The sequence below is a fragment of the Astyanax mexicanus genome, chromosome 8, assembly GCF_023375975.1.
Source record: "Astyanax mexicanus isolate ESR-SI-001 chromosome 8, AstMex3_surface, whole genome shotgun sequence".
NCBI classification, from domain to species: domain Eukaryota; kingdom Metazoa; phylum Chordata; class Actinopteri; order Characiformes; family Acestrorhamphidae; genus Astyanax; species Astyanax mexicanus.
In genome coordinates this window covers 49,667,340-49,689,120 of record NC_064415.1, presented here as the reverse complement: position 1 = coordinate 49,689,120, position 21,781 = coordinate 49,667,340, and the positions used below count along the sequence as shown (strand labels likewise).

The 21,781-nt window shown below is 38.0% G+C and overlaps 2 protein-coding genes and 1 non-coding gene across 5 annotated transcripts in view; 2 read left to right on the top strand and 1 right to left on the bottom strand.

The window, feature by feature from the left end:
• Positions 1-21,781, top strand: part of LOC111190415 (zinc finger protein OZF-like) — a 589,012-nt gene that overhangs the window by 71,955 nt on the left and 495,276 nt on the right. The window lies entirely within an intron of this gene.
• The window catches only part of LOC111190412 (zinc finger protein 345), a 406,705-nt gene that overhangs the window by 62,909 nt on the left and 322,015 nt on the right, over positions 1-21,781 (bottom strand). The window lies entirely within an intron of this gene.
• On the top strand, positions 57-128 carry trnae-uuc (transfer RNA glutamic acid (anticodon UUC)). Its single transcript has one exon. It is a non-coding gene; the product is annotated as a tRNA-Glu (tRNA).

Below are 21,781 nucleotides of genomic sequence, written 5' to 3'. Positions count from 1 at the left end.
TCCATTGTTCGGTACCTTTTTAGATTCTCGTCATCGTGCTCTTCTTCTACAGATCCTCCCATATGGTCTAACGCGTAGGATTTCTGGCTTTCATCCAGACGGTCCGGGTTCGAATCCCGGTATGGGAAGCTTTGGTTTTCAGCAACCTCAGAAACACAAGCCATTGCTCCGTTCTCTCGGTCCTTCACACATCTCGCTAACTCTTAAATACACATTTCACTCGCAGGCTTGCTGTGATTGCTCCATAGGAATAACAACCTTATTGGTCAATACTTTTGGCGGGAATTTTTGTTTGACCAATCAGGACAATCTGAATAATGATGGGGGCGGGGCTGGGCGGGACGGGAAGAGGTGGGGATGGGGCAGGAAGGGCGGAGGGATGGGCGGGGCGGTGTGTCACCATGGTTTAAATTACCTCATATCCAAAACATGAATGACGAATGGCAGGGGTAATTACACGCCACCAGTTAATAATTACCGGAGACTCGTAGTCATTGATATCAGAAAAATAATTAAGAGAGTTCAAGGGTCAGGGGATCTGAGGGGTCAATGGTAATTACAGATGATTGAAAACATAATTAATAACTGACAGCATCATAGGGTGATCTGAGGGGTCAAATGTCACATTCCAGAAAAGGAGGCACGGGGTGTGGGGAGGGGTCAAAGGGCACATGGCAAAGGTCAAAAGTAATTACAGATGATTGAAAACATAATTAATAACTGACAGCATCATAGGGTGATCTGAGGGGTCAAAGGTCACATTCCAGAAAAGGAGGCACGTGGTGTGGGGGAGGGGTCAAAAAAGGCACCTAGCAAAGGTCAAAAGGTCACCTGTCAAAAAGTTTGATGGATTGTGCCCCTTATTATCTCTCTGCCACTGTTCATCCAGGAGCTTAAAGTGGAAAGGGTGAGGAAGGTTCTGTCTCTGTTTGCACTTCAAGCATAGTCTTAATATGACTGGTTATGGTTATGCATAGTTAAATTACAAGAGATTTAGGAGGAAAAAAACACAAACCCTAGGCTTAATATGACTGGGTGTGGTTTGCACTTATTATTTGCACTATATAAGACCTCGAAAAGTTTTATTTATATTTTTTATTCTTATTTTTATTTCTAATAGAATCAATGACGTTTCTTTAAATTTTTATTTTTAAATCTCGTCTCGTGATATTAGTGTCTCGTCACACCCCAACAAGATACCATGCAACTTTTACAGCTGTCATTAAGAGCCTCCTGACCAACTGTATCACAGTGTGGTATGACAACACTACTGAGACGGACCTTACACCCCTGCAGAGAGTGGTAAAGTGTGTTGTGGGTGAGGTGGACTCAAATGCAGAGTTGTTTTATTTATTTATTATTTATCAATATATTTGATATTAGTTATATGTCTGTGTGTATATGTAGATGGTTTACTGTGTCTGGAATGGAGTGGTTGAACTGGGATTTAACCTCCCAACCTTTGGGACTGCAGACTGGTGTGCACTAGTTAGTGTGTGTGCACTGGCTTTGGAAGGGGGACTTAAATGTGGCAGTGGAGGAAAATGGCGGGAAAATCAAACAAAGGACCTTCCACATGGCATGGCCCAAACAAAGGAAGTGGAATCAAACAAACTTAATGAAACTTAGGAAGGGCTCTTTAAAAAACAGAACACATATATTCTCTCTCTTCTCTTTGTGGATTCTTTTAAGATCTCTTTTTCCTTTTTTGTGAGCCTTTGTTTCTTTTGAGATCTTTTCTCTTTCTTTTTTTTTTGGATTCTTTTAAGATATCATTTCTCTTTACACACTGTAACTGGTCACCCCTCTGCAAAGATGTGACGCTGAACTGAGGTTTGGTGGGGTTTTTAAACTGTGTTCACAGCTGAGCCTTATCTGCACTAATTACTGCTGGGGATACTGGGACTTGGGAGTTTTTTGGCCCAGATCCACCAGTGCAGTGTTCAGGCCCTCTGCTGGTGGCTTTCTGACAGTAAAGACTGTGGAGAAGATCATCAGGGGGCCTCATGTACTAAAGGTACGTATGCACAAAAACATTGCGTACGCCATATTTCACGCTCACGGTCAGATGTACTAAATTTGACTTGAACGTGAGAAAGTGCGTTTCCCCTTGGCACTTTTGTTTTGGGCGTACGCATTTTTTTTGCGTATGTATTGTGTTTTTGTCATTTGGTGACACTTAGAGGCGATGCATTGAAATAACTATTAAGATATCCTTAATAGTTTAATCTAATGGCCGAATTCATTGAGAGCGCTTTTTCCGTGACCATTATGTTTTTTTGGCCCATGATAATGACTGGCTTATAAACAGTTTTAGATTTCCAAGAGCAAAAGAGGATACGATTACGATTACTGGTGGAGTGCGTGACGTGTGGCTTCTTGGTAAGCAACTCATTTAAAGCATTTAAATGAAAGAAATTATTATCCATCTTAGAATAATACAATTTAAAACATGGGTAATTATTAGTTATCACGCTACGCGTATATAATATTAATAATTATTATTATTATTCTAACATTATACTCTGCTTAATTGAGGGAGGAGACATGGCAGGTGTGTTGTTTTCGTGCACTTGCACTTGATTTTAAGTTAATTGTGATGTACTAAGAGAAAGTACTTGGAATTCTGCATAAGCACGGTTTGATAAATCCGGATTTTTTTGTGCGTACGGAACTTTTTTAGGTCTGAGTTTACGGAACATTTTAGTAGGAAATCCACGCAAGTACATGAGGCCCCTGGACTCCACTTCCCTCTCTGCAGCACATCTACCACCAGAGAGTCCTCCTCAGGAGAGCTGCCTCCATCCTCAAAGACTCTACCCACCCCCAACATGAACTGTTCACTCTTCTGCCTTTAGGTCAGAGGTACAGAAGTGTGAAATGCAAAAACCACCAGCCTAAAGAACTCCTTCTTCCCCACTGCTACCAGACTCCTGAACCTACCTCAGAAATAACCTTCACCTTACTCTCTACATGTTTACATGTCAAGAACATTTTCCCTGAGGCACATGCTCACATCAATGCAAAAAAATATATAATTTCACAACTGAACTTTTTAAACTTTTTTTATATTTCACTGCTTTAGATAATCATGTACTTACTATCCATAATAATATCCATAACACATTATTGTTATCATGTACATATTAGCTTCCTGGATGTAAATTTAACACCAATTTAATATTATATTTAGTTAATTTATTTCTTGCTTTATTTTATATTTTGCGCTTTTCTCTTTATGCAGCACACTTGGCAAGGAGCAAAGCAAGAATTTCAATGTAAGAGAATTGTTTCTTACTGTTCCATGACAAACTCTTTAACTGTTTGAATCTTGAATTACACAATTACTATGTATTATTTCTTGTAATACATTAAAACAAAGTATTTTAAGTATTATTTTCATAAAGGAGGTGTGTAGTATTTAGTCTTTTGTCTTTTTTCAAATTGATAAGTATTACAAGGGTTGCATGAATATTGTAAGTTTACTGGAAAACTGAAAACTGTTTCAACAGGAATCCAGTTAAAAAAAAAGAGCCAAGAGTCAACTCTTCATAGACAACTGAGTCCAAAACAGACTTGGAACTGATACCTCTGATTCTTCTATGTAGAGAAAAAGTGAAAGGAAAAAAAGAAAAGGGTGTTAAAGGACAATCTTCACCCTTCTTGAATTGTACATTTGCCATATTTACATTTTTAAATCACACCAGTAAGATTCTATTAAAGACTATTAAAGTGTGAGTAGCTACATTTGCTACATCTGTGCTTGTTTTTTCATTATGAGCACCTGCATAACCACATCCAGTCATTTCTGAGAGAGTGTAATAAGAGATAAGCAGTGTGGTTTGATATTACTTTGATCTGCTTGTGTTCAAAGTAAACAGAAGGTGTGTGAGTTTTTGTAAAGCTTCTCAGAGACTTTGTATCACTGTGACTCAACATCCAGAGCACAGTAGTAGAGAGCTGTATCTGCCAGTCTTACTGTAACAGTGAGATCAGTGGATGATTCGGATGCAGTTGACTCATATCTACTGTCTGCAGTGTTATCATGACCACTCCGTAATCGAGCTCCTCTCCACAGTAAATACTGTAGAGCTCTGTTGGGATACTGTCTGTACCAGTAGAGCCAGACATCATTTCTTCTGGTTTCAAAAGAGCATTTCAGTGTAACAGATTCTCCCTCTGTTCTAGACTCAGACAGAACATCTGGTTTAATCCAATCAGCAGCAAAAACACCTGAAAAAAAAACATTGAATTGAACAAAAAAAAATTAAGTCTAACTGTTCCAAATATTATTCACATCTTCATAGTAAGTACCTGATATGGTAATGAGGATGATGAGGAGGATGTTCTTCATTGTGAATGTGATCAGATGGAATCAGTAGTGTGTTTAAGCTCTCAGTGCTCTAATGCTGATCTGTGTGTTAGTGTGAATCTCTCTGAAGTGAGAGCAGTTATGAGAAACTACAACAGGAAACTCCTGCTCTGAGGAGCTGCTCCACTCTGCTCTCTGTCTTTGTAGAATATCAGAGTGTTAATAAATGAACCACAAACACAGACAGCTGTTCAACTGTACAATATTATTACAAAGTAGTGGAAATAAGAGCATTAATTAATTCTATATATTTTTAGTCAAATTGGTTTATTAAAATCTGATTTTCCAGGTGGCATTGTTGGCTTGAAACCGGTGTTGCCCCTTTTGTTTATATTTTAAATCTGCAGAGAAATAGACAGTGTACAATCATTTAAACCAGTAGAATATATATCCAATTTTGGCTTTTTTAGAGACATTAATTTATAATAAATTATATCGTAAGGGCTTTACTTGAAATGGGATTTATTTCTATTAAGAAATGTAAACAGAATGTAAATAATACCCAGGGGGGAAAATATATTATGCACTTGTAATGAATTATTTTTACTTACCCCTTGTTCTTATTTTCTTTTTTGTTTATTTTTTTTATATTATCCTTTTTATTTTTTATTCTGTTTTATTTTACATTATTAACTAGATTAATGTCCAATGCTTCATTCACATGGACTGTTTATGCTTTGTCTCAGTGTTTAAATTGCCCGCTAAAAATTTTGAACTTCTGTTGTCGCAACTCTCTCTATTCTTTTTATGGTTGTTGTTTCTGCTTGTCTTTGTCATACCTTTATTGAGTTGACCGGTAAGGTGTGCTCCGGTAACAACAAAGGCAAGAAAAGAGGATGTGTGGTGAAGTAGTAGAGCACTGGCCTGGGAAGCCACAACCCAGCTCAAACCCAGCTCTGGGCAGATACACCAAAAGTGCATAATCACCTCCAATCAGTTACATTTCCCCAAATACCTGCCTACACTTATATGTATAAGTGTATGGGTTTTCCTCAATGCGCTTGGGTCCATTCCCTGACCGTCCCTTCATGGGATGTTGTTATTTAACCTCTTGAATTAAACATGAAATCTACATTTACATTTTGCATTTTAGTTGTTTTTATTTCAAATCCAATGTGATGGCATGCAGAGCCCAAATCATAAAGATTGTGGCATGGTCGGTCCAAATATTGCTGGACCTGACTGAATATATCATAGCGACTCATCTTATCCTTTTGCATTTTTTTATTGTCCAAATGCTGTAACTGCACTTTTAGTTTAGTTTAGTGATCAGTTGCTTCATGGTCCTGGTGGAATGTAATTGTAATCCACTGTGTGCTTTTACAGCTCACATAAATCAGAGTTCAAGTCATGGTCAAATAAATATTGGTTATGGTCAATTGGTAAGATCACCTAGACGTTTTAGAGTACCCATACTCAAGTCCTCTGCTCTTCTGCACTCTGAGTGCTCTGCTTGGAGCCTAGTATATCTGATACTGGACAATTTGGCAAATTGCAAATGTACAACATGGAAGACTGACGGATTAGTAGAGTAATTAGTAGTAGTGATTTGGACATAGAAATTTATAGGTAAGTAATTGTACAAGGTTTTGAGGAAGTGTCTCAAACCGGAGAGTGATGAGCAGCCAAAGCATCCCATCGTCAGTAGGATTGGATCATATAATATAATAAGAAGTACACAGTTTGCTCAAACGCATGTAAACACAGGAACACGAATATGCATAAAATACCAAATCAAAAGATTCTATGCTTCAGTTTAAACCATAAATCAATACAGCTTGCTGTGTAATGGTCATGAAATATTAGGCAATGTATTAATATCACACAATTGGTATAAAATGCATCAGAAAATATACAGTATGTTTTATTCACTTTCAGTAGGGAACTTAAAGTGAGTAAAATGAAGACAGTTCATGTAAAAACCTCAACAGTAAGTGTAGCTGAGTACAGTAATACAGTAATGTTTAGTTCTAGTGGTCCTCCCACTGGGAGAAAAAAAGAAAAAACAGTTAAAAACTCCATGCAGCCAGAGAAAGAGGAGATCTCCACTATTTCATCTTGAAACTTAATGAGATGTAAAAATCAGACAACTTCAGTCACTCTTAGATAAAGTCACATGGGTGAAAATCCAGTGCAGAGAGAGAGAGAGAGAGAAGAGTGCAATCTCACAGTTTTCCCTCCCTGTGGCTTTATTAACTGCCATAAGGTGATAATATATAAAACATTAGACCACTCCTCAGCCAGAATTGCCAGGTTCACAGTTTTTAGTTGTTTGAAAATTCAGTTGTGGGTAAAAATTCAGAGGTGGTGGGGTGCGGTTTTTTGGGGCTAATTTAGAAATGAAAAGCACTTAATTTTAGAAAAACAAGTGCGTATTGACATGGATGTTGACATAAAGGACAGCATGAAAAGGAAAGAAAGAAAAAGAAAAGAGAGAGAGATAAAGAGAGAAAGAATCACAATGTAACCAGAAATCACTAGGCGATAAAAAAATTCTGTTCATATAGTACTTAGTGTGTGGAAGCTATATAGTGACTCTAGGGAAAAATAATTAACTGTAAAACCAGAAACCATAAACCACAAAACTAGCAAAAGCTATCAACTATCAAGAAGGGATAAATTCAAGAGATGAAAATAAAAAAAAAACTTAAGATGAATACACTAGGAATAGGACAAAGAGGAATGATAAGTATTAAAAGTAGATTATTTATTTTATTATACAATAAAATATTGTGGCAATAAAAAATAGGCAAAGGTGATTAGTATTCAGGAGAGCAAGCTGAGAACAGTCCTATTGTGGTAAAGGTGGATATTATGACATTGACAGAATGAGGTTCTGAGTTGTGTGAATTAGTAGTTAAGTGGGTTAAAAGAGGTGGACAGAGAACACCGAAGCATAACAGCTGTGTTGATAAGTAGTTTTAAATGTTCAATTAAATTACCAAGTCATAAATAAATAATTATAATTTAATTTTTAGAACAATAACAAAAAAACTATGCTCTAATTATATTAAATACATTTTATAGGTAATCTTGGATGGCATAAATGTAGTCCTCCATACAAGGATGTTTGAACAGGTTTACCAGAAAAAGAGACAGGCACACAATAACTGTAAAAGTACATTTAAATATTTATTCAAAACAATTCTGGTGAGAATAAAATAGTTGTAATACTACAACATGTATCATTTTTATAACAGACATTCACACAAGAAACCAGGACTCAAGGCATAATGGAGAAGAGCCAGTGAGAGGAATTAAGTGAAAAAATAAATTGCTCTAGCACCCCTAAAAGTGAAAGTAAAAATGTATTAAACATACGTTTGTGTTTAAAACATGAGTTTCATAGTGACTGACTTTTAGCTTTTTAACTACCAGGTTAATATTACAGGCTCTCAATCAGCCGCTGTTTAAACTGGAGTGGTAGAAGCTGTGTGTAAGCCTGTGTGATGCTAGGCTACCTTTTGTATGTGTAACAGCTATTTACAGAATGAAATGTTGCATTTTGTCTGTTCTCCATAAATCCATTCAAAACTAATTCCATTTTTTTGCTTTCCTCCGAGTCACTGACTGCCCACCTGTCCAGGCGGATACCGAAGGACGTTCCACCCTCAGGTTCTTCTGTAATCCATCAGGCCAGACTGATAGAAGTTTCTGGATTCCAGGCTTCCGCATCACCCCCACAGATCAGCAGCCCCTGTCCAGTTTCTTCCACCTGAGTTCAGACACTGCCTGGCCCAAAAAAAGTCACCACCTGGATTTAACTTAGCAAATGGGTATAAGACTCCTATTGGATAATTACTGCATGACCAATTATTTTTCAGTTGGCAAAAAAGTTATTTAACCTCAACCAGTGCAATGAGTTGCTTCTCATTTCTTAAACCACCATAACCTACATAGCACAGAATCAGCACTTCTAAAAATTGTTAGCTTTTGTCCACTGATGCTGGCTTTCTTAACATCCTCTTCTTCGTCCTCCTTGATCTCACCTCTGCATTTGATACTGTGAAATATAATATTCTCATTTACAGACTTTCTCACAATGATTGGTTTTGATTTTACCTTACCAACAGGCAACAGTATAGTATCAGTCGGTATACGCAAGTCATCCACTGCCCCGGTCACACAAGGAGTACCTCAAGGGTCTGTCCTCGGCCTCATTCTCATTCAATTTCCATTGCTATGCAGATGATATCCAGATCTATCTTAGCACTACAACCCCCACAATCTCATCTCAGTCTCTGAGTGCCTGCATTGCAGACCTGATACAATGGCTAGATAGCAATTATCTGAGACTAAACGCTAATAAAACTGAAGTCCTTTTATTTGGCCAAAAGCTCTGGTCTGCACTCACTCTGACCTCACTGTCGTTGTTAACAATAATCCTATTAAATCATTGGAGGTTGTTAAAAATCTTGGATTTTTTTTCTTAATTCATCACTTTCATTCAAGCCCCAGATCCAGTAGATCGCCAACATTGCCTTCTTCCATCTTAGGAACGTTGCCTATCTCCGGCCCCCTACTTAACACCGCTAATGCTAAAATGCTAGCTAATGCTTTCATATTTTCTCGCATTGACTACTGCAACTCACTTTTCAATGGTCTCCCTCTCAAACTGCTCAACAGGCTCCAATACACGCAGAATTCTGCAGCCAGAGTTCTCACTTTTAGTAAGCTCTCCGCACACATCACCCCCATCCTCCATCAGCTTCACTGGTTACCAGTATCCTTCCATATCAAATACAAGCATCTCCTGTTAACTTTCAAAGCCATTCATGGCATTGCACCACCTTACTTCTCTGAGCTTCTTCTTCCTGTTAAGAAATTATAAATATTAATATTGAATGTATTCTTTCAGCTGATCATACATAATGACATTCAATCCAAAAACCTTATTATGATTAAGAGAGTGAAGTGTCATGTGAGTAATCTTGTTTGTGCTGACCCAAGTGGCTGAAACTAGTGAACTGTGTATGTGGGTGAGTGTGCAAGGACAGTTAGGCTGACACCTCAAAACTGAATGTCCAGTCTGTACTCTGTAATGCAGAAGTCGGCCCCTAAGCAGCAGAGATGAGGCCAGAGAACAGGTAGAAAACTGTAGTAATCAATACATGTTTTAACTCAATCCGTTAGAAACAGTTGCTGAGGAACTGCTTAACTGACATTTGTACAGTATGTCTGGGTGGGGTTTTGGGGATATAAGGTCTTGCAACTGTAAGGATCGTTGAACTTCTTCTACTGAAGCTCTGTGTGAGTGGAAGGGGTTCCCAGAGCTCTGTTGTAATAAATGGCTAATTTGCTGAATATATAAGTATCCTGACTTTCTATGAACTCTACTTCGGGCTTCCATCTAAAGAATCAAGGCAAACGCACTGGAGCAGTAAAGGGTAGTGCGGATTTCCCAACATTCCGTACTGTCCCTCTCGCTCCCTCAGATCATCTAGCACTGGTCTCCTCGCAGTCCCTCGTATCAGACTCTGTACAGTGGGCGACAGATCATTTAGTGCCACTGCACCCAAACTCTGGAACTCTCTCTCCCCCCAGCCTTTAATGATTGCTGTACCCTATTCTCCTTTAAAGCCGAACTAAAAACGTCCTCTTCAGCTTTCACTATTCCTCTATATTTATGTGTTAGGATTTTTTTTCTCAGTGTAAAGCGACTCTGGGTTTGTGAAAGGCACTATATAAATTGAACTTATTAGTATTATTTTTATTATTGCCTCCATCGCTCACTGGGGGTTTTGCATTGTATGCCCAATGCTTTGTCTGATTCTCTGTCCTGCAATCACATTTTTGTAAAGCTGCTTTGTGACCTCCATTATGTTTTTGCTGATTATGTTACCCTTTCACCCCCCCCCCCCCCAAAAAAAAAAAAATTGCACACACACCAAAGGATATCGAAACTTTACTTTTATATTAATTTTACTTTTTTTTAATTAAATTTAGAGTATTCAGAGGTGAAGTGAGTTTTATCTTTTTTCTTTTTGGAAGGCCTTTTTTTGGGGGAAAAAAAATTGAGAGTTACAATATCACAAAAAATTGCACAACATCAAAAACATTTCATATCATATTACAATAATTATTAATATTGCCTCCACCATCATCTGCTTTCTCTCACAATCCCGTCCGGGAGGGGGAAAAACACTGCCCGCCCACATTAAAAACTGATTGGCTGTCTCACAGACTCTTTGCAGAAAACAGGCCAATCAGAACCCTCTCTGTTTTCTCTCTCTCCTTCCCACACGAGATTAGAGAAAAAAAGTCTGTGGCCTGTGTGCGCGTTTGGGGCACTCGTTCTGAATTCCGGGAGATTATATGTGACTCGCGGGCATCAGGGAGCCACTACCGAAATGCGGGAGACTCCCGGTTTGTCTGTGTATATGATTTTCTGTTTGTTAGTAGTTACCATATTCTATGATCAATATATGTGCAAACTAATTTGATGTATTTTTCACCATGTTAAAATAGAAATGTGGAAAAAAGCAAACAGGAGGGGTGTTTGTTTCTGTGATGCTTCATCTATGGTATTTCTACAGACGATTTCAAGATTTCCTTAAGCCCCAAAATAATATATTTAGTCACGGGGCAAGTCAAGGGGACACGTCCCTGCTCAGGATGCCTGCCTGAGCTGAATGGACTAATTAGCCCATTTGAACAATGTCAACAACCAATAGGAGAGCTATAGGAAGCCACAAGGGAAGAATATTTTACGTGACTGTTTACAAATGATTTAAAAAGGAACACATTTTGCAGTTAATGTGCCCTTAATGGTTCTTACTTAAATATGTACAGTATTTTAAACACATGTAGATCTTTAAAGACATTATATATATTTTTTTTACACTACTTTGTCTTATAGTGCAGTGTTGTTTTTGATACAAAAGTTTAATAAACACATTTTGCAAGAATAATGTTCTTTTTATTGCATTAATTATATCTAAAACAAAGGCAAATGTATAGCAGTGGAATTGTAATTCTTTGCTATACAAGGTTGAAGCAAAAAGTAAAAAAAAAAAGTCTAAAAGAAGCTTATTGGACAAGTTGAACACAAAATTATTTTATTTAAAAATATCAAGAACTTACAGTGTGGCAGAAAATAAACTGTTAATGGGGACAAAAGTTGTGAGTCTCTGATAAATCACAGTATTGATTTACACACTAAAATATGGAATATATATTGTATGTAAACGCCACCAGAAGCATGATGGGAAACAATCTCATAAAGAATCTGAGAGTCTGTGACGAGTCTTTAGATGTGAGAGGGTGTCAGACTTTAGTCTGTTAAAAGTCTTTTCAGAGTTTTTTCATTGTTGTGTAGTGTATGAACAGCATGAGGAAAGAAGGAATTTTAAAAAGGTAAACAGCACCACCTCCTGGGAAAAGCAAGACTCAACTTCAAACACTTTTAGTACAGGGTTTGGTGGGTTTCTGTCACTGTGGGCCTCAGAGCGCAGTAGTAGAGAGCAGAGTCTGATACTGCAGTAGAGGAGATCTCCAGACTCACAATGTCTTTAGCTAAATCTACTGTAGCTTTCAGTCGTGGAAATGAAGGTGATGTTTGGCTTTCAGCTCCTTCTTTTGGAAATATCATCAGTAAATACTCTGGTCTGGATCCAGGATACTGACGATACCACTGCAGATATTCTTTTTCCTTAAACTCGTAGGAGATAATTACTGTCTCATCTTTAAGAGCGTGAAGCTGTGTTTTGTTCACTGGTTTTATTGACTGTGCAGAACAGTTTTCTGTGGAAAAAAAAAACAATAAGAAGAAATTTACATCAGCATTGTAGAAAAGATGAACTTCACTCCACCTAATTCATCACTGATACACTCAGACACATCACCACAAAACCAACACAGAAAAGCTGGATTCTAAAACACAGTAATATATTTCACACAGATAAAGATCTAGTTAATTCCACTTACCAAGTATGATGATAAACACAGTCAGAGAGCACAGGAACATCATGGTGACTCCAGTGTTCAGATAATGAGGAGAGATCTGGGAGCTACTTTTCAAGCATGTAAAGACTCCTCCTACATTAGTTATAATGTAGAGAAGCAGAGTTTCCATTTCACTGTGAAGAAAATTATTCTGTTCTCTTGCTGTGTTAATATAATTTAGTGTAGTGGAATGGTCAGGTATGTCAGAGAGACTGGATCTCTGCTGGATTTAAGAAAAAGTGGAATTTCCTGCAGCAGTGGTATGTTTTATTTTGTGCTTTTGGTATTCTTTTTTGTATTATTATTCTTTATTTTAATAATCTTTTTTTTTTATCCAGTAGACTTTTTGTGCAGATTCAGTACTGTTTTTGCTAAGGTTGTGTCTGACTATTTAAAACAGGTGTCAATTCATTGAACAGAATGTGACTGCTCCAAGTATTGAAAGAATGTCAGGTCATCCAAACAGCTAAACCACACTATTAATAGTTTTTTTGTAATGATCACTGAACACTGTATTCCCCAAAATAAAAAAAAAGTTTTAACACAAAATACACAGAAAGCTCTACAAACATTTTTATTAAATGTATATATAATATACAATAGGGAAGGTATTTGAGTCCCTGCCGATTTCGCCATCTTTCACACCTACAAAGCATGAAGAGGTCTGTAATTTTTATAAGAGACAGAATCTTTAAAAAAAATCCTAAAAATTCCTTGTATAATAGTAAATAATAAATGAATACATATTTTTACATTAAATCAATATTTGACCACATACCAACCAGCAAGAATCTTCAAACCATCACTGACCATCAGTAAATTTCATTTGGAGGTCAATGGACCAGAGTGTGGAGAAAGAGAGGAGAGGCACACAGTCCAAAGTCAGTGTATTGTCTACCAGGAGATTTTACAGCACTTCATGCTTCCCTCTATTGACAACTTTAATGGAGATGCAGATTTCATTTTTAAGCAGGACTTGCACTCTGTCAAAAGTACCAACTGGTAATATTTAATATTCTAGTTTTCTGAGATACTGACTTTTGGGTTTTCATTAGCAGTGGGAGCAGAAGGAGTTTGTTTCCAAAAATCTCATAATACATGGACTCAGTCATCCTTAATACAGTGCAGTTGTCTTGTCCCATGTGCAGGAAAAGCACCCCCAAAGCATGATGCTTCCACTCCCATGCTTCACAGTAGGGATGGTGTTTTTGGGATGGTACTCATCATTCCCAGTCCTCCAAACATGCCGAGTGGAATTAAGCAGGGTGTGAATTACCCTAAAGGGGTAAAGGGGTAAAAACAATAGTTTGGGGGAGTATATATGTAATGAATTTAGCTTTTACGTGCGGTAAATATTACATTAAGAAAGCAAGAAATTTGTAAGACTTCAGTTTAGTGACGCACGCGCCTTCGTTGTACTGGTTTCCATTTCCACTGACCCCCCCCCCCCCTCCCCCCCCCTTGCATGGAGCCCCAGCCCGAGGGAGATCGACAGTCATGTTAAGCTTCTTCCATTTTCTAAGAATTGCTCCAACAATTGATCTTTTTACACCAAGCTGCTTGGCAACTTCCCTGTAGCCATTTCCAGTCTTGTGGAAGTCTACAATTTTGTCTCTGGTGTCTTTGGACAGCTCTTTGGTTTTATCCATGTTAGTAGTTGGAGTCTTTTACGTATCGTGTGGGGTGGACAGGTGTCTGTACGCAGCTCACAACCACAAACAGGTGCTTTTAATTTAGAATAATAAGGAGGTGGATGTGGAGTGGAGGTGGACTTTTTAGAGGTGGACTAACAGGTCTTTGAGGGCCAGAATTTTTGCTGATTGGCAGGTGTTCAAATACTTATTTGCAGCAGTAACAAACAAATGAATTATTAAAAAAATCATACATTGTGATTTCCAGATTTTTTTTTAAATGATGTCTCTCACAGTGGACATGCACCTAAAATGAACTTTTCTGAAGCCTCCAAGATTTCTAAGTGGAAGAACGTGCAAAGTCACAGGGTGTTAAAATACTTATTTTCCTCAGTGTACATACAGAGGTTGGACAATGAAACTGCAACACCTGTATTATTTTAGTGTGGGAGGTTTCATGGCTAAATTGGAGCAGCCTGGTGGCCAATCTTCATTAATTGCACATTGCACCAGTAAGAGTGTGAAGGTTTAATTAGCAGGGTAAGAGCACAGTTTTGCTCAAAATATTGCAATGCACACAACATTATGGGTGACATACCAGAGTTCAAAAAAGGAAACAATTGTTGGTGCACGTCTTGTTGTTGCATCTGTGACCAAGACAGCAAGTCTTAGTGATGTATCAAGCGCCACTGTATCCAGGGTAATGTCAGCATACCACCAAGAAGGACGAACCACATCCAACAGGATTAACTGTGGATGCAAGGGGAAGCTGTCTAAAAGGGTTGTTCAGATTCTAACCTGAATTGTATACAACATAAAAACACAAAATAACAAAACCACAGCTGCCCAAATCACGGCAGAATTCAACGTGCACCTCAGCTTTCCCGTTTCCTTCAGGACAATAAGAGTTCAATAAGAAATCCAAGCAGGAGACTTTAATTCTACAGTGTTCTATATTTGACTTTACTTAAATTAGTATATTTAGTTATCCCATTCCTCTGATGCAGCAGGGGGGCAAAGGAGGACAAAAAGGGTGTACCCAGTACCATTTACTGCTACATCCGCATTTGCTTTTTTTTATTATTAGCACCTGCATAACCACATCCAGTAATGTCTGAGAGAGTGTAATAAGAGATAAGCAGTGTGGTTTGATATTACTTTGATCTGCTTGTGTTCAAAGTAAACAGAAGGTGTGTGAGTTTTTGTAAAGCTTCTCAGAGACTTTGCATCACTGTTCGTATACTCTAAGAGCACAGTAGTAGAGAGCTGTATCTGCCAGACTTACTGTAACAGTGAGATCAGTGGATGATCTGGATGCAGTCGACTCAAATCTACTGTCTGCAGTGTCACTTTCACCACTCCACGATCGAGCTCCTCTATACAGTAAATACTGTAGAGCTCTGTTAGGATACTGTCTGTACCAGTAGAGATACACATATTCACTGCTGGAGTCATAAGAGCATTTCAGTGTAACAGATTCTCCCTCTGTTCTAGAAACATCAGTCTCTTGGTTATCTGGTCCAATTTGATCAGCAGTGAACACACCTGGAGGAAACAGAATCAAATTATTTGTAAAAATATAAGAATTTTATTAAATATTGTTAAATCATATATTGAAAGTGAATACCTGATATGGTAATGATGATGATGAGGAGGATGTTCTTCATTGTGAATATGATCAGATGGAATCAGTAGTGTGTTTAAGCTCTCAGTGCTCTAATGCTGATCTGTGTGTTAGTGTGAATCTCTCTGAAGTGAGAGCAGTTATGAGAAAAACTATAACAGGAAACTCCTGCTCTGATGTTTCTGTGAACAGTCTTTGTCAAACACACTACACGCTACATCAGCAGTGGGGGGTCTTTCTTGGCCTACCAGTTCATTTTGGAACATGCATTCTCTATAAGAAGGAACCAACAATGTAGCCTACAGTCAGTCTTTTTTCATGGGTGACAAACAATAATCCATGTTTATAGACTGAATTAACTGTTTAAAAAGCTAGCGAGATTTAATTCAGCTGAGAGGGGTGGAGCCGGTGATTAGAAATCCAACAACACAGAGGGCTGTCTTTATGTCTTTATGTTTGAGCTGCTCTGTGTTCTGCATGAGATCATCAAACAAATTTAAATATTAGTCAAAGACAACACAAATGAACACAAAATGCTGATTTTAAATGAAGGTTTTCATTATTAAAAGCGAAAAAAATCCAAACCCACATGGCCCTGTGTTAAAGTGTTTGCTGCCCCACACTTGCTCTGATAAACCGAACCATGAATTCCACGGTCTATCAAAAAATCCTAAAGTAGAATTTCCGACCATCTATTTGGGACCTCAAGCTGAATCGAACTTGGGTTTTGCAGCAGGACCATGATCCAAAGCACACCAGCAAGTCCACCTCTGAATGCATAAAGAAAACAAAGTGAAGACTTTGGAGTGGTCTAGTCAAAGTCCTGACCAGAATCCTACTGAGATACTGTTGTGGTTCATGCTGAAAAACCCTCCAATGTGGTGGAATAACAATTTTTTTTGTATAAAACCAAAAATCTAACTTAATGTTAGCTGAGATCTGATCAATCTGATCAGACACCAGACAATTTATTACGGTTTTCCCTGTTAATGCTAATGACCCAGGGAAGGAGGTTCACACTACTGAAGGATACCACTGGTGAAAGCTGAGCTCAGAGTATAGCACAAAAAAAAAACACACACAGCATAATTACTGATCTTCTGCTGTGGTAAGATTATAACTGTGACACTGTTTATTACTTTTCACCTCAGTTTTATTAGAAATCCACTAAACAAAACAAATTAGTAGTGCTGCATATTAAAGTGTTTTCATATGATAAATTAATAGACCAAGAATAACAAAGTATTCATTGATTTTCAAATGCATGCTGAGATGATTAATAAAGACAGGAAGGGTTAAAAAGTTTAAAAAGTGGATAAACAGCTCCCCCTCTTGAGAAAAGCAAGAGTCATAAGTTTTAGTACAGTGTTTGGTGGGTTTCTGTCACTGTGGGCCTCAGAGCACAGTAGTAGAGAGCAGAGTCTGATACTGCAGTAGAGGAGATGATCAGATTCACTCTAGTTTTAGTCGAATCCACTGTAGAATTAAATTGTAGGAAAGGAGGGTCTGGTCGGTCTACAGATCCTGTGGAGGGATATATCATCATCAAATACTCTGGTCTGGATCCAGGATACTGACGATACCAGAACAGATAGTCCGCTCCCTTGTAATCATAGGAGATAGTAACAGTCTCATCTTTAAGAGCGTGAATCTGTGTTTCATTCACTGGTTTTATTGACTGTGCAGAACAGTTTCCTATGAAGAAATAATAAAAAACAATAAGAATTCATTTACATCAGCATTGTAGAAAAGATGAACTTCACTCCACCTAATTCATCACTGATACACTCAGACACATCACCACAAAACCAACACAGAAAAGCTGGATTCTAAAACACAGTAATATATTTCACACAGATAAAGATCTAGTTAATTCCACTTACCAAGTATGATGATAAACACAGTCAGAGAGCACAGGAACATCATGGTGACTCCAGTGTTCAGATAATGAGGAGAGATCTGGGAGCTACTTTTCAAGCATGTAAAGACTCCTCCTACATTAGTAATAAGAACAGAGGAATGAAGATCAGGAGAGAAATGTAGATCTTTAAACACAGAGCGCACACAAGTGGTAGCACTTGGTAACACTTTACAGTAAGGGTGCATTAAATAACATTACATACAACCATAATACAATACAACATAACTAAATGGTTAATAATGTCTCAATTAATTATTAATTAACAGTTTTGTCAATGCTTAATACACACTACACAACTTCAGGTAGTTTTTTTCTGTTCTACACGACCGGTTGTGCTGAAATTGTGAGTTTAAGTTATAGTTTTAAATCCACAGCATGAACGATTGGCGACCGTAGATCACAAATTACATTAATTTTCATTAAGGAAAAATACACATTTTCTAATGAGAATACTCAAGGACCAAACACACATGAGAACTAGTGGTGCCATGCAGAAGATACAAATCCCTCTGTCCAAAACACAAGAAATGCTAACTTAAGGCCTTGCTGCTCACACAGTCTCAATTAGAAGGCAATATAATTATATAGGTCTCAGTATTTGAATTAAAAGTATAAAAATGCACTCTGATGCTGCCACTCTCACTGCTAGTATGAGCATTTAGCTGTGTTGTCATTATCTGTTTAGGCTAGATTGCTGATCTTGCTGGTCAGAAAGTTAAAACACTGAGCAAATGAAACACTGGGCTAAAATCATATAGTATGAACCATGCATAAGAGTTTGTATTTATTTTGGTTAATCATTAACTAATAAAACACACAAGGAATCATTAACATTGCTCTACAGAGTCTACACACACTGGCACCTCACAGGTCAGGTTATCCATTCACACGGCTTTTCCTACTATTGCTTTGCTTTTGACACCCAGCTCTGTCATTCTCACCTGAAGATCACTCAATCTCTGCACGGATATCACAGCGTCTCTCAAACATATCCTCATGGATGAAGCAGCATCACCTCCAGCTACACTTTTTCAAGACTGAACTTCTGGTTACACCAGCAAAAACATCTATCCAACCCAACTTCGCCATAACCATCGACTCTCTCTCTCTCTTTCACCGACAAAATTTGCTAGGAACCTGGGGATGACCAGCTCTCCTTCACACACCATGTGGCTTCAGTTGCTCAATCCTGCCAGTGGTCATCTCACATCTCCACTACTGCAAAGCCATACTAACTGGCTTCCTGGCCCATGTAGTAAAACCACTTCAGATGATCCAGAATGCAGCAGCACGTCTGATCTTCAACCAGCCAAAACCAACGGGCACATGTCACCCACTGCTCATTGAGCTCCACTGGCTACCAGTTGCTGCTTGTATCAAATTCAAAGCTCTTACAATCGCCTACAAGATGCTGACAGAACAGCTCCTTCCTACCTGCACTGATCACTCCTGAAGGCTTACGTTGGTGTCTCGGTGTGTATACAACAACCTCACCCTCAACACAGACAAGACAAAAGAGCTGATAGTAGACATGAGGAAGGAGAGGAGACCCCATCGGCCACTGTTCATCCAGGAGCTTAAAGTGGAAAGGGTGAGGAAGGTTCTGTCTCTGTTTGCACTTCAAGCAAAGTCTTAATATGACTGGTTATGGTTATGCATAGTTAAATTACAAGAGATTTAGGAGGAAAAAAACACAAACCCTAGGCTTAATATGACTGGGTGTGGTTTGCACTTATTATTTGCACTATATAAGACCTCGAAAAGTTTTATTTATATTTTTTATTTTTATTTCTAATAGAATCAATGACGTTTCTTTAAAATTTTATTTTTAAATCTCGTCTCGTGATATTAGTGTCTCGTCACACCCCAACAAGATACCATGCAACTTTTACAGCTGTCATTAAGAGCCTCCTGACCAACTGTATCACAGTGTGGTATGACAACACTACTGAGACGGACCTTACACCCCTGCAGAGAGTGGTAAAGTGTGTTGTGGGTGAGGTGGACTCAAATGCAGAGTTGTTTTATTTATTTATTATTTATCAATATATTTGATATTAGTTATATGTCTGTGTGTATATGTAGATGGTTTACTGTGTCTGGAATGGAGTGGTTGAACTGGGATTTAACCTCCCAACCTTTGGGACTGCAGACTGGTGTGCACTAGTTAGTGTGTGTGCACTGGCTTTGGAAGGGGGACTTAAATGTGGCAGTGGAGGAAAATGGCGGGAAAATCAAACAAAGGACCTTCCACATGGCATGGCCCAAACAAAGGAAGTGGAATCAAACAAACTTAAGGAAACTTAGGAAGGGCTCTTTAAAAAACAGAACACATATATTCTCTCTCTTCTCTTTGTGGATTCTTTTAAGATCTCTTTTTCCTTTTTTGTGAGCCTTTGTTTCTTTTGAGATCTTTTCTCTTTCTTTTTTTTTTGGATTCTTTTAAGATATCATTTCTCTTTACGCACTGTTACTGGTCACCCCTCTGCAAAGATGTGACGCTGAACTGAGGTTTGGTTGGGTTTTTAAACTGTGTTCACAGCTGAGCCTTATCTGCACTAATTACTGCTGGGGATACTGGGACTTGGGAGTTTTTTGGCCCAGATCCACCAGTGCAGTGTTCAGGCCCTCTGCTGGTGGCTTTCTGACAGTAAAGACTGTGGAGAAGATCATCAGGGGGCCTCATGTACTAAAGGTACGTATGCACAAAAACATTGCGTACGCCATATTTCACGCTCACGGTCAGATGTACTAAATTTGTCTTGAACGTGAGAAAGTGCGTTTCCCCTTGGCACTTTTGTTTTGGGCGTACGCATTTTTTTGCGTATGTATTGTGTTTTTGTCATTTGGTGACACTTAGAGGCGATGCATTGAAATAACTATTAAGATATCCTTAATAGTTTAATCTAATGGCTGAATTCATTGAGAGCGCTTTTTCCGTGACCATTATGTTTTTTTGGCCCATGATAATGACTGGCTTATAAACAGTTTTAGATTTCCAAGAGCAAAAGAGGATACGATTACGATTACTGGTGGAGTGCGTGACGTGTGGCTTCTTGGTAAGCAACTCATTTAAAGCATTTAAATGAAAGAATTTATTATCCATCTTAGAATAATACAATTTAAAACATGGGTAATTATTAGTTATCACGCTACGCGTATATAATATTAATAATTATTATTATTATTCTAACATTATACTCTGCTTAATTGAGGGAGGAGACATGGCAGGTGTGTTGTTTTCGTGCACTTGCGCTTGATTTTAAGTTAATTGTGATGTACTAAGAGAAAGTACTTGGAATTCTGCATAAGCACGGTTTGATAAATCCGGATTTTTTTGTGCGTACGGAACTTTTTTAGGTCTGAGTTTACGGAACATTTTAGTAGGAAATCCACGCAAGTACATGAGGCCCCTGGACTCCACTTCCCTCTCTGCAGCACATCTACCACCAGAGAGTCCTCCTCAGGAGAGCTGCCTCCATCCTCAAAGACTCTACCCACCCCCAGCATGAACTGTTCACTCTTCTGCCTTTAGGTCAGAGGTACAGAAGTGTGAAATGCAAAACCACCAGCCTAAAGAACTCCTTCTTCCCCACTGCTACCAGACTCCTGAACCTACCTCAGAAATAACCTTCACCTTACTCTCTACATGTTTACATGTCAAGAACATTTTCCCTGAGGCACATGCACTGTAAAAAATGTCTGTAAAATTAACAGTAAAGTGCTGTAAACTCACAACATAAAAAAACTGTAAATAGAAATACAATATGGTTATGTGTAATTTACAGTTTACTCTTGTAAAACTCTAAACCAAACAAAACTGTAAATTCCAGGGTAAAATAATGTTGAAAGAAGAATATTTTTTTGTTGAATGTACAGTTTACTGTAATTCAAACATAGAGAACCAGTAATACAAAAAACAATACAATACAGTTAAAAATACAACATCATAGTGTTAAAATGTTTAAAATGTTTATATACAGAACAAATCTGTTTTATATTTCACAAATTCATGTTATATTTTACAGGTAAAAACATGTACAAATACAGTAAATGTTAATTTGCATAGTAAAAACATAGGAGAATGTGTTTTGTGCCTATATTTAACAACACATCAGGCTAGTACCAACACTGTAGATGTACTACGCTACTATAATATCTAATACAATTATTTATACATAGTGCAAGTGATGGCAGTGAATATGGAATATATTAAGACAGACAATTAATAAAAAAACGATATTATAGAAATTACAAAGGGAATTTTAACTATATAAATAGCTAAGGAA